This window comes from Leuresthes tenuis, unplaced genomic scaffold (genome assembly GCF_036924035.1).
Source record: "Leuresthes tenuis unplaced genomic scaffold, fLeuTen1.0.hap1 SCAF_1, whole genome shotgun sequence".
NCBI classification, from domain to species: domain Eukaryota; kingdom Metazoa; phylum Chordata; class Actinopteri; order Atheriniformes; family Atherinopsidae; genus Leuresthes; species Leuresthes tenuis.
Genome location: NW_027325355.1, coordinates 31,940,615 through 31,953,097, shown reverse-complemented (window position 1 = coordinate 31,953,097; position 12,483 = coordinate 31,940,615).

The following is a 12,483-nucleotide window of genomic DNA, read 5'->3' as shown; positions in this document are numbered from 1 at the left end:
AACATTACCATGAAACCGAAACAGAACATTATCGTGGACCAGAAACGGAACATTACCGTGAAACAGAAACACAAAATTATCGTGGACCAGAAACGGAACATTACCGTGAAACAGAAACACAACATTATCGTGGACCAGAGACGGAACATTACCGTGAAACCGAACATTATCGTGGACCAGAGATCGAACATTACCGTGGACCAGAGACAGAACATTACCGTGAAACCGAAACAGAACATTATCGTGAAACAGAAACACAAAATTATCGTGGACCAGAGACAGAACATTACCGTGGACCAGAGACAGAACATTACCGTGGACCAGAGACAGAACATTTCCGTGGACCAGAGACAGAACATTTCCGTGGACCAGAGACAGAACATTACCATGGACCAGAGACAGATCATTACTGTGGACCAGAGACCAAACTTTACCTTGAAACCGAACATTACCGTGGACCAGAGACAAAATATTACCATGGACCAGAGACAGAACATTACCATGAAACAGAACATTATCATGGACAAGAAACGGAACATTACCGTGAAACAGAAAAACAACATTATCGTGGACCAGAGACGGAACATTATCGTGGACCAGAAACGGAACATTATCGTGAAACCGAACATTATCGTGGACCAGAGACGGAACATTACCGTGAAACAGAAACACAACATTACCGTGGACCAGAGACAGAACATTACCGTGAAACGGAAACAGAACATTACCGTGAAACAAAAACAGAACATTATCGTGGACCAGAAACGGAACATTACCGTGAAACAGAAACACAAAATTATCGTGGACCAGAAACGGAACATTACCATGAAACAGAACATTATCGTGGACCAAAGACGGAACATTATCGTGGACCAGAGACGGAACATTATCGTGGACCAGAGACGGAACATTACCGTGAAACCGAACATTATCGTGGACCAGACACAGAACATTACCGTGGACCAGAGACAGAACATTACCATGAAACCGAACATTATCGTGGACCAGAAACGGAACATTACCGTGAAACAGAAACAAAAAATTATCGGGGACCAGAAACGGAACATTACCGTGATACAGAAACAGAACATTATCGTGGACCAGAGACGGAACATTACCGTGAAACCGAACATTATCGTGGACCAGAGATCGAACATTATCGTGGACCAGAGACAGAATATTACCGTGGACCAGAGACAGAATATTACCGTGGACCAGAGACAGAACATTACCGTGGACCAGAGACCGAACATTACCTTGAAACAGAACATTATCGTGGACCAGAAACGGAACATTACCGTGAAACAGAAACACAAAATTATCGTGGACCAGAAACGGAACATTACCGTGAAACAGAAACACAACATTATCGTGGACCAGAGACGGAACATTACCGTGAAACTGAACATTATCGTGGACCAGAGACAGAACATTACCGTGAAACGGAAACAGAACATTACCGTGGACCAGAAACGGAACATTATCATGGACCAGAGACGGAACATTACCGTGAAACCGAACATTATCGTGGACCAGACACAGAACATTACCGTGGACCAGAGACAGAACATTACCAAGAAACCGAAACAGAACATTATCGTGGACCAGAAACGGAACATTACTGTGAAACAGAAACACAAAATTATCGTGGACCAGAAACGGAACATTACCGTGAAACAGAAACACAACATTATCGTGGACCAGAGACGGAACATTACCGTGAAACCGAACATTATCGTGGACCAGAGATTGAACATTACCGTGGACCAGAGACAGAACATTACCGTGGACCAAAGACAGAACATTACCGTGAAAAAGAAACAGAACATTACCGTGGACCAGAAACGGAACATTATCTTGGACCAGAGAAAGAACATTACCGTGGACCAGAGACAGAACATTATCGTGGACCAGAGATCGAACATTACCGTGGACCAGAGACAGAACATTATCGTGGACCACAAACGGAACATTACTGTGAAAAAGAAACAGAACATTACCGTGGACCAGAAACGGAACATTATCGTGGACCAGAGATCGAACATTACCGTGGACCAGAGACAGAACATTATCGTGGACCACAAACGGAATATTACCGTGAAACCGAAACAGAACATTACCGTGGACCAGAAACGGAACATTACCGTGAAACAGAAACACAACATTATCGTGGACGAGAGACGGAACATTACCGTGAAACCGAACATTATGACCAGTTTAAGAAAGAAACTTCTCTGCTTTTGTACCTGTTGCTTCAGTGGGTTCATTACAAATGAGAATTTGTCCTCAAAGTTACAACAATTCCTCCAAGTGAAGCTCGTTTTTAACTCCAATATTCATCAATAATCGTTTATGTATTTACCACTAGGTAAACCAACTCCATCTCATTGATCCCGAGGTGCTCACTGCCCTCTGGTGGCCACGCTGAGTCACTACAACCAAACACCAGAATTACGCTGTAAGAGATGTGGTCAAAGGTGAACCCGGTAAAAAAGAGGTACTCTGAAAATAATAATCAGAATGGAAAGAACAAATGTGTTAAAGTGTTAAATTATTCACCATTAAAATAACTATTTAGGATGCTGAAAACCAGGGCTTTCATGGAAAAACACAACGGTAATACCATTTAATCCCATTTGAATTCACTTACTCTTAATCACTCTTTAGAGAAAAGCACAAACTTACACTTTATCTAAACAGTGTTGAGAGAAGCCGACTCTGCCTGGAACCAGTCAAAGCTCCGCCCACCAGCTGTTCTTCACTGCTTACTTCCCTCCTGGTTCATGACAAATTCAGGGAAGCAATCCCTGATTATAAAGATTACCACTTGGTAATAATGTCTTGTTTTTATCACGGAAAGAACATTTCAAAACTCAAGACTGCTGGTGTCAGAAGCTGAACTGGACGCTTCTCGTTTATATACTGTTTAAATAAACCAGCTTTGGACCGTTTTCCGACCGTATAAAATGAGTACTGTCTCCAGAAATCGGTGACATCTGGTCACCTTACCTCGAGCACACACTCTGGTCAGCACCCGCTGGAGCTCGAGTTCCCATCCTGTCTATAATTGGACCATCCGCCAAAATCAGTCCAATTTGGGACACTTTTCCAATAGCGGAAGTGTGCCAAAGTGAACCCTTCGTTTACACTCTGCATTTTCGGACCCTTAACCAAACAAGCCCGTCTTTGGCTTTAATGAGTGAAAAACAACAACAAATAATACATAAAAATGTTCTGGAATGAAGCTGTTCTACAATGCAGGGGCAGCGACTTAAAGCGTTTGTTTTTCATCTGGTTCTGGTTGGTTCTGGAGACATAAAGGAAGGTTGGATCAGACTCTCTATAAGTTTTAACTGGAAGAAACTGGAGCAGATGACTGAGATCTTATTTAAAAGCAGCTGTCAAAATATACAACAAGATCATTCATAGAAGAGTAAATATTACAAGCAAATGGCCTTGGACTACCTTATCATACAATACAGAGTATTACCTCCGTCTTATTTTTGATTAAACTTCAGGAAGTTTAAGCTCATCCATGACCTGGTGTCATTCAAACAATGAAATAAGTGGTTTCAGCAAAGGCTTTACTGGGGATTTCCACCGGGGACGTAACGGCTGCGCCACGATTTTGCTCCGTCCTCTGCCCGGTGTCAATCCCCATCGGGCGCGTAACAGCAGCGGAGCGCTGGTTTGTGAGCAAACCGTATTCCCGCGAGATCACCAGATCCCGCGATAATCCGGAACGTAAGCGAGACCGCGCGATAAACTGTGCGTATAAAGGAAACACCAATAAACAGCTTCATTTGCTTTTCCGGCGTGGAATTACCCGTTGATTTGACGATCTAGCTTCTACTTTTCGGCTTCTATCATAAGTGTGCTAGTCAGTTTCTATATGTGTGCAATTGAGGTTTTATTTTGAAAGGGGGCGGAAGTTTATTTGGTTAATTCTGTGTCATGTGCTGGTACAATCTGCTCTGTTGAGCTTGACGCGGTCCAGCAACGCTGCTGAGCTACTGCTGATCACGTCCCCGGTGGAAATACGTAAATTTATCCCGATCCCAACTCATAATTTGTAAATTTAGCCACAAACTTTTGTTCACAAATTCTGTCCCCATTTAAAACGGGTTATGAATAAATGCATATGCCAATAAAACCATGCATTTGTAAATGACCCACCAGTTTGAACAGTTTATCCATGCATTTATCTACCGTTTTCAGCTTGGCACCAAATATCTAGGGTTTGTACATTTATCTATGGATTTATACTGTGTATAAATCGGCCTGCAGTCCAGATGTTTCACCACCTGAAAACATTTAGACTCAGGACTGCTGAGCAGCTAGAATCCTCCATCAGACAGGAGTGGGACAACATTCGTCTCCCAAAGGTCCAGCAGCTGGTTTCCTCAGTTCCAGATGTTGTTAAAAGAAGAGGGGATGCTACACAGTGGGACACATGTCCTGACTTTTATGAGACGTGTTGCTGCCCTCAAAGTCAAGATGAGCTGATGTTTTTAATGAAAAAGTTAAAACTTTAAACATTTGACGTGTTTTTAATGTTCTTTTGTGAATAAAACGTTCGTTTACGAGATTTGCAAAACATTTTGTTTCATTTTCACACGTTAAACAGCATCTAAACACAAACTTTATTAGGGTTGTATAACTGGAGGTGGGAGAAAATAAATAAATAAATCAGAACCACGACAGCCCGGCGGTTTTATAAATCATCTTTATTTCATGTCGACAACCTACCTGTGATCAAGTCACTCCAAGAAATGTTGCACAGAATAATCATAACCATTTCATTTCTTCACCAGTAAACACAGAAAGTAGTGAAAACCATGCTAAATAATGCTGAGTAGATTCTAACTGTACTTATGTTTCCATCTTAATGTCTTTAAAATCCAAAGCGTTCCCCGCAGAGGATCCTTATGAGTGAGTAAAACTGGTTTTTAAGGCATATCCTGACACTTGTGAAGGTAAAAAATGTCGACCAAACAGGAGGTCCGACTCTAAAGAGCAAAGACGTGTCTTTATATGTAAGATTTACCTGCTCCTTGGCTGCATTATTGAAGGCAGAGCACAAACAGGACCTGAAACACATAAGATGACAGTTTACAGAAAATGCTCCTCAGTACAAGACAAACAGCTCAAGGCAGCATTCAACAATCACATTAATTGTGATTTTATGTATGTTGTGGAATATCTGTGCAAAGAAAAAGGTGAAAATGCTTCCTGTGATCACGGTTTCTTTCTGTTTGGCACAGCTTGAACACATCTCAGCTGGCTGGCTTTTAAAGCCTCAACATTAAGGCACACTTACTACTCCTCAAGCTCATTTCTCCTTCTACCCAAAAGCTTCAGTTTGATCGGGAACGATGTGCTTTGACTTTTATCCTGGTGTAATTGCTCCGATTTTGCCAAAATGATTGAAAATCCCGTCCTCTTTGACAGGCCTTTACCTCAGGCACATGTTTAAGAATATAACTCATTTAAGTTTTAACAGGCCACAGAAGAGATGATCCTTTTTTTGTTTGATCAAAGTGTGTTTTCTGAAAAATACGAGTTATAAACGTCTTCTTTCATGCACAATTTCTGCTCCATCGGTGCGATTTAACCAGACATCGCGATAAGCCTCAGAGTTTAACCTTAAATTACCCCAGAGTCCCATAAGTTACCATCTTTATTTGAGCTCTGAAGCAGTCAGATATAAAAACAGTAGATGAAACCAGATCCATGTGCTGTTTATCACCACAGCAACAGGTGACTCTTCATTTCTCAGTGAAATTTGGGACAAAAAGGAGCTTATTTTAAACCGAGGAGCTGCATTGGCACCATTACATTTGGCAGTTTGGCATAAAAAAAGTATGAAAAAGCATGATGAAAGTGACGTGATTTTACTGTCTGAAGCTAGATTAACCTCCAAACTACCATCAGAGCGATTATTCCTGAATGCTGGCCTGATTTTAGACCCAACTTTGTCACATGCTCCCCACCCTCTGCTCTACATTTCCTTCAACAACTTCGGTTGCAGCCGGTAGAATTCACCCAGAGCCCATCAACCTGTTAATCTCATGAAAAGCGCCTGATAAAAACCCTTAAATACCAAAAGATGGAACCTGGTAAGGTGCTTATCTCAGTTTTTAGTCAAAAATGGCTGTATCCACTTCTGTTAAAAAACCCTTAATAGACAAACGCTTGATTTAAATCCCCCCTTCACTGCTGTGTCCTGGACTCAAACCAGGTCTATCTCAGCCTCTCTATCTTCTTCTCACCCTCTCTCTATCCACTCCTCTTCCTCTCTTAACTCTCCTCCCCCCTCTCCTCCCTGTTCTTCTTCTCTGACAGCTCCTGGACTCAAACCAGGTCTCCTCCAGCTACAGCTCTCTGTCTCTGACATCTACCATGATGCCACCAAGTCCTCTGGGCATCTGGAGAAGTTCTCGGAGCGCTTTTAAATCTTCCTCCAGGTGTTGGACTGTAAAAGTCATTAAAGTTTAAAGTGTCCACCTGACAGCAGCCACAGGTGGAGCCTTTGCAGCTGTGGGCTTTGATCCCAAGTCTCCCAAACAGCAGCTCAGTGTTTTATCAGCCTGAGCTATCTGCCCTTTAAGGGTCTCACACAAAGCTGACTTTGGTTGTTGGTCCCTGACAGAAATGATGATTATATTCCTTAAAGAATGAAGGCTGGCAGCCCACAGAGCATCTGAGGGAACTGAACCCGTGATGAGTCCAACCCCAGGTACCGTCCCATCATCCTGAGCTACTCTCTCGGAGTGTTTCCACGTCTCAGAGGCTCAAAGCTTTCACCCAACAGCCTGAGCTGTTCAGCTACTCACTGAAAGGTTGAATCCTAAAGTTTCTCTTTTTATTTTGGCTTCAAAAAGCCCAGCCGACTCTGAGCTGAACAACCTGCCTCCTTCTATAAAAGCCATCCCCAGGAGTTGAACCCCCCCCCTCTGCTTCCAGAAGCTGCTCCGTATGCACCTGAGCCTCCAAACCACAGCTTCAGCCTCCTTTCTGAGCTGCTTCCATCCTTCTGTTCGGATGCTGAACTGCAGAGTTTATTCCTTTAAGAGCTTTGATCCCTCGTCTTCACAAACTAAAAGCTGCTCAGTTTGAGCCATTAAACCAGAGACTTTCCACCTTAAAGCTTTTCACTCTTTACTTTGGCCTCTAAAACCTGAAGACTTTTAAACTCTTTAAGCAGCTCACAGGACTTGAACCTATGAGCTCCGAGTCCCAAAGCAGTTTATTGAGCCTCTGAGTTACGGCTCTGCTGGTTTGAGCTGCTTTTCTTGGCACTTTGTACCTGAGACTGATGACCACAGTGTTTTAATGTTTCCTGGGAAGCAGCTTTGCTCATCAACTGTCTTTGGTTTGTTCAGCTGTGTTGGGTTGGGACTGTTCTGTCTCATGCTCTGTATCCAGATAAAGTCTGGGGATATGTCATCCACTCTAAAACTATCTTCCCTGCAGCCTTTTTCAATTACCACTGTCTATGTAAATAATATTGATATTTTTAGCAGAAATATTAAAGTTTTTTCGGTCATATTTTCATCTGTAAACATGAGGCATTGCATACCAACATTACAACTCATCATTTTTCAGGATTCTTCACGATGTTAGTTTTGAGTTGATCGACATAACTTTTTAAAAAATATTTCCCCTTTTTCGTCTTAAACACAACACAAACACACACCCCTCTGGTGGAGGAATGCTGTAACTACACCACCTTCTATTTATCTATTGTCGAGTGTTATTCATGAGTAATTTATCTCACTTTCTCATTCAGTCAGTTACAAACTGACAGGAGGGAATAAACAGTCTGTTTCTTCTCTATAAGACTAATTAATTACAAATGTTCAACTTCAGGATGTTCAATGAAAATGAAGTGGCAGTCCTCTCCGTGCTACTCCCAAAAAAGTTATATTGGACCATAATATGTTATGTGTATTATATTTCAAGACTTGAGTAGTTCATAATATTACCACAAAACAATCAGATAAAATAAAGATGCTAGCTGACGGTAATTGAAGCTTGTTTATGGACTGTCCTCTAATTAGACGGAAGAAAATTATAATCAGCTCGTTGTTTCCACTTAAAATAGCGTTGTTCAGACCATCATTACAGTAAATGTAAACTTCCATTAATCACTGACTTTTCTTGTGTTTAGTCGATTCCTTTTATTTTGATAGAGTCACAGGAAGTGCAGTTTATACACAATTCCGCTAGCTTTGTTGTGGTTGTAGTTACCATCCATGGCCACTGGAGGGCAGAAAAACGCCCGCCTGAACATAAACACACATCCAGCCTGTTTGTGGTGATGTAGCCAGAGTAGCTCGCTGAACTGGCTCTTTAAAACTTAATTAGCAACATTATCTCAGTTTTATGACGGATTTAGACGCACTCTTGAAAACTCTACCAGTCTATTAAGTCACAAGTTTAAACACCACGGTACACTCTCCTTTTCAGGAAATCTAAAGCTGTTTGTGGATCATTTTCCGCTGAAATGTTGTTTTATAACCCCGAAAATAATTAGGGCAAACAGATAATCTGGTTCGGTCAACTGTTAGACTTTTATGCTGATGTAACCTATATTTATTCATATTTATTTTGTTTCTAAACAGATTTCTCATTCAGGTTTGAGGGTGTAGTTGCTATTTATAACCACCAGGTGGCAGCATGCAGTCTGTCACAGAAGCGATAAGCCTCTTATTTGTAATAAATTAAGTTATTTTTGAAGAAGTTTGAACAGTTTTCGTGTCAGTAACACCTGGAATCCAAACATTATTGCCCTCGGTGTTATTCAATAATCTAAGAGACTCTTGATATGACTTTAATATGATTCTGTTTCCTGCTCTTTGTGTATTTTACATTATATTCCTTCAGTATGAAGAACTGTGATAAAACACATTTAAAATAGCTAAAATCAGTGGGAATTTTATTTGTTTAGACACTTACCGAAGTCAACAGACAGGGAAACATGATGTGAAATAAATATCTTTTATTGTTTTCATCATAGTCATAATTGTTGTAATTATGAACACGAGCTGTCGCAATACTCCAGAATTTTGCCAAAAAACAGCAACCATTCGACGGCACCGCTGCGTCTCTCAGGACCCAACCATGCATAAAATCTCCCGTTAAAAACAGAAAAAGGAAAATAAAAAATATATATTAAAAAATTATGCGTACCACTGATATACAGATCTGATATAAACAGGCGTATTGGTCACAAACCAATCAGAATTATAAACATGGCTTCTTTTACAATACACAGACCGAACAGGTGGGATATAAGAGTACCTTTTTAAAAAAAGAAGAAGAAGAAGGGGACCATTTATTTTACACATCTGTACAAGTCATCGTCTTCATGTTCTCACCCCCGACAGTCAGAATGCTCGAGGCATTTGGGGTGCAGTGTCCAGTGAGCAAAATCTGCAGTAAATGCACATGAACACACACACACACACACACACACACACACACACACACACACACACACACACACACACACACACACACACGTCCATCCATGCGTCCAGGTGTGGCAGCAGTGGCTAAAGAGAGAACTACAGGTGTATCTGCAGGTGACAAATACAAGTACCGAAGAGTTAAACCACTGTGGTGAAGGAGGCCACCTGATGGTAAAAATGACACATCAATACATTCAGTAGAAGCTCACCGGACCTCCAACACACACACACACACACACACACACACACACACACACACACACACACACACACACACACACACACACACACACACACACTGTAAAAATAAAAACAGTCTTTAAAATGTGCAAAGAAAAGGTGGCTGAACCGAGCTGCTCCAGCGACAGCGACGGGGAACCGTGAGAAAGCATCAGTGGATCATCAATAGTGCATAATGGTAATCAAAGTTTAGCAGTGCTGGGTGCTGGCGTCTCACCTCCTTCTGTACCGGACAGTTTCTCTGACGGGAGGCCGACACACCTGTAGTCTACGGGACTTTCTGTTTGGACACGTCTTTGTTCAAATGTAGAAAAAAAGAGGAAAAGAGGCGTTTCGGCTTCCACAACCGGTGTGGAATCACCGGCTGACGGGACACGTTTCCCACAGAGCAAAGCCACAAAGACACGAAGCTCAAGTGCCTTCAGAAATGTTCTTCCTGCCGTCCCTGAAGGTGCGACCTGTGGAGCCTTCACCTGCAGAACAGGAGAACAGCGGGGCGACTCGTACCAAAGTCAGCTTCCTGTCATTCTGATCCTTCTCCGGTCCGCTGCAGACATTCTCCCTGCTCCAAAAACCTGCTGGTTGCACCTTTAAAAAGCAGAAGACCGTTGAGTCTCTTCTGGAAGCTGCTGAAGCCGTGGAGCTGTTTGTGGTTTGGATAAAGTGACGAGTTAGACTCTGATGATCGCTCTGAACAGTGAATGAGATCCTGTAAACATCTTCTCCTGCAGGCGTGCACGAGGCCAGAGAACGACCACAAAGCAACACGGGAGAAGGCGGGATGCTGCGGCGGCAGAGCAGGAAGACACCTGTCGGCTCAAATCAAGTGAAAAGGGTCCGAGTCTGCAGCGCTGACCTGATTCTGCTCCCTCTGAACTCCGTCTGCAGCCGTTTCTGAGCTTGTTGCTGTCAGAGATCTGTGAGCAGGTCTGAGGAGCAGAAAACATCCTGGAGGGGGGGCTCCAGCGCTTTGGACCAGTTCTCCGTGTGATGACTAAAGTCTGCTCACGTTTCAGGAGGCAAACGCCTGCGAACTCCTTCATTACACACGAGTTTCAGACTGTCCGCCAGACTGGGAGCTGCAGCACCAAACTGAGTAACTGAGCAAATACCGAGAAGCAGGAGAAAAGTGCATCTGACGAGCTGCAGCAGCCGGTTACCGCCGGTTACCGCTGGTTACCGCCGGTTACCGCCGGTTACCGCTGGTTACCGAGCTGGGAGCTGGGCTCAGAACCGCCTCTGCCACAGGTTTCTGCTCCAGAAAGGCAGAAACAGACGGGACGGCTAAACTGAGATCAGATCAACAAAGGAGGGAGGGAGGGAGGGAGGGTGGGGGCAAAGACGAGGGAGGCACTCAATGCAGGAAGTGATGACTCATGAACCATGACGACATACATTGGTCATGTGACTTCTTCAGCCCAGCAGCTGTGTGTCAGATACAGATGTTACTGCAGTGTCACTCACTCCACATGCAGGCCGTATGCCTGGCCCCTCAGGTCCCTGTACTCCCTCCAGTGAGGCAGCTCAACTCGGACTGGGTAGCGGCCTTCCTGCTGGATCACCTGAGCTATGAGCTCTGGAGACGCCACGTTGACAATATCGTCCGAACCTGGAGCGCCAGATGAGCCCATACAGACTCTTCTGTAAACGCTGGGAAATGATGCTGCTGTGTCAGAGTTGAACATGTTTTCACACAAGTCTGGAACTGCAGAACTCCCTCATTTAATAACCTGAGATGGTTCATTGAGTTTAATAAAGAATCTGTTCCACATCAGTTAAGACTGAGTTAGTTTCATTTTTAATAAGTTATTTCTGACCTGTTGATTTGTTTGTTATGGTTTTATTTTCTAAAGTGTTTTATCCATAATGTTAGAAATATTTTTAAAAGTAATTTAAATAGTTGTCAGAGACATTTGTACATAAGAACAAGATGATTAATAATTGTATAATATTTGACCTAAATGTATTTTAGTGTAGCAGTTCTGTATCATTTTGTGGAGTGCTTACTTAATGATATTAATTACTGCAGTTTTCTCATTGGTTAATACAGATAACGTGATGTAGTATTTGCTTAGTGAAGCTATGGAACCGAGAGTGCACACTAGTTTCTGACCGTACTTGCACATGAATATTATTTTGTTTTATTATTGCACAGTTTTGTTTTTTGTAACGGAAACAAAGGTTTTTCAGTAAACCTTGAAGAAAAACACTGACTGTGGAGTTTTAATTGAAGCACGCGTCGGCTACATGCTCGGGATCTATAGTTTGGTGCGCTCAGCAGAAAATAGACGGAGCCACATATTATAGTTAATACATTTTTTAGATCATTGAAGCTTATTGAGGATTTTATAAATACATAATTTTGCAAATGAAGACTGATATGTAGCTGCTTCACTGCCTTCTATCTTTAATATCTTAGAGAGACAACATAAAGAAAAACTGCCACTTTAGCTGTACTTTGATCAATTTGATTGTAGCCTTTTAAGCCCTTAAATTAGCTCAATAATTCAGGCAGTACAAATACATTCTCTGTCTAAACGTCTCTTTGGTAGAATTTGATAACTAATTCTCTCCGACTCTGATATTGGAAATATATCTGTCTCTCATTTTTAATCACAAAAAAAGAACAAAACCGAAAAACAACTCCCTTCAATCAGACTGAAGTTTACAGTGGCCCTGAGGCTCAAAACACAACAACATTTAAGAAAACACGACGACATTTAAAAAAGCACAACAACATTTCAGATTACAGAAAGGGTAGGGACCA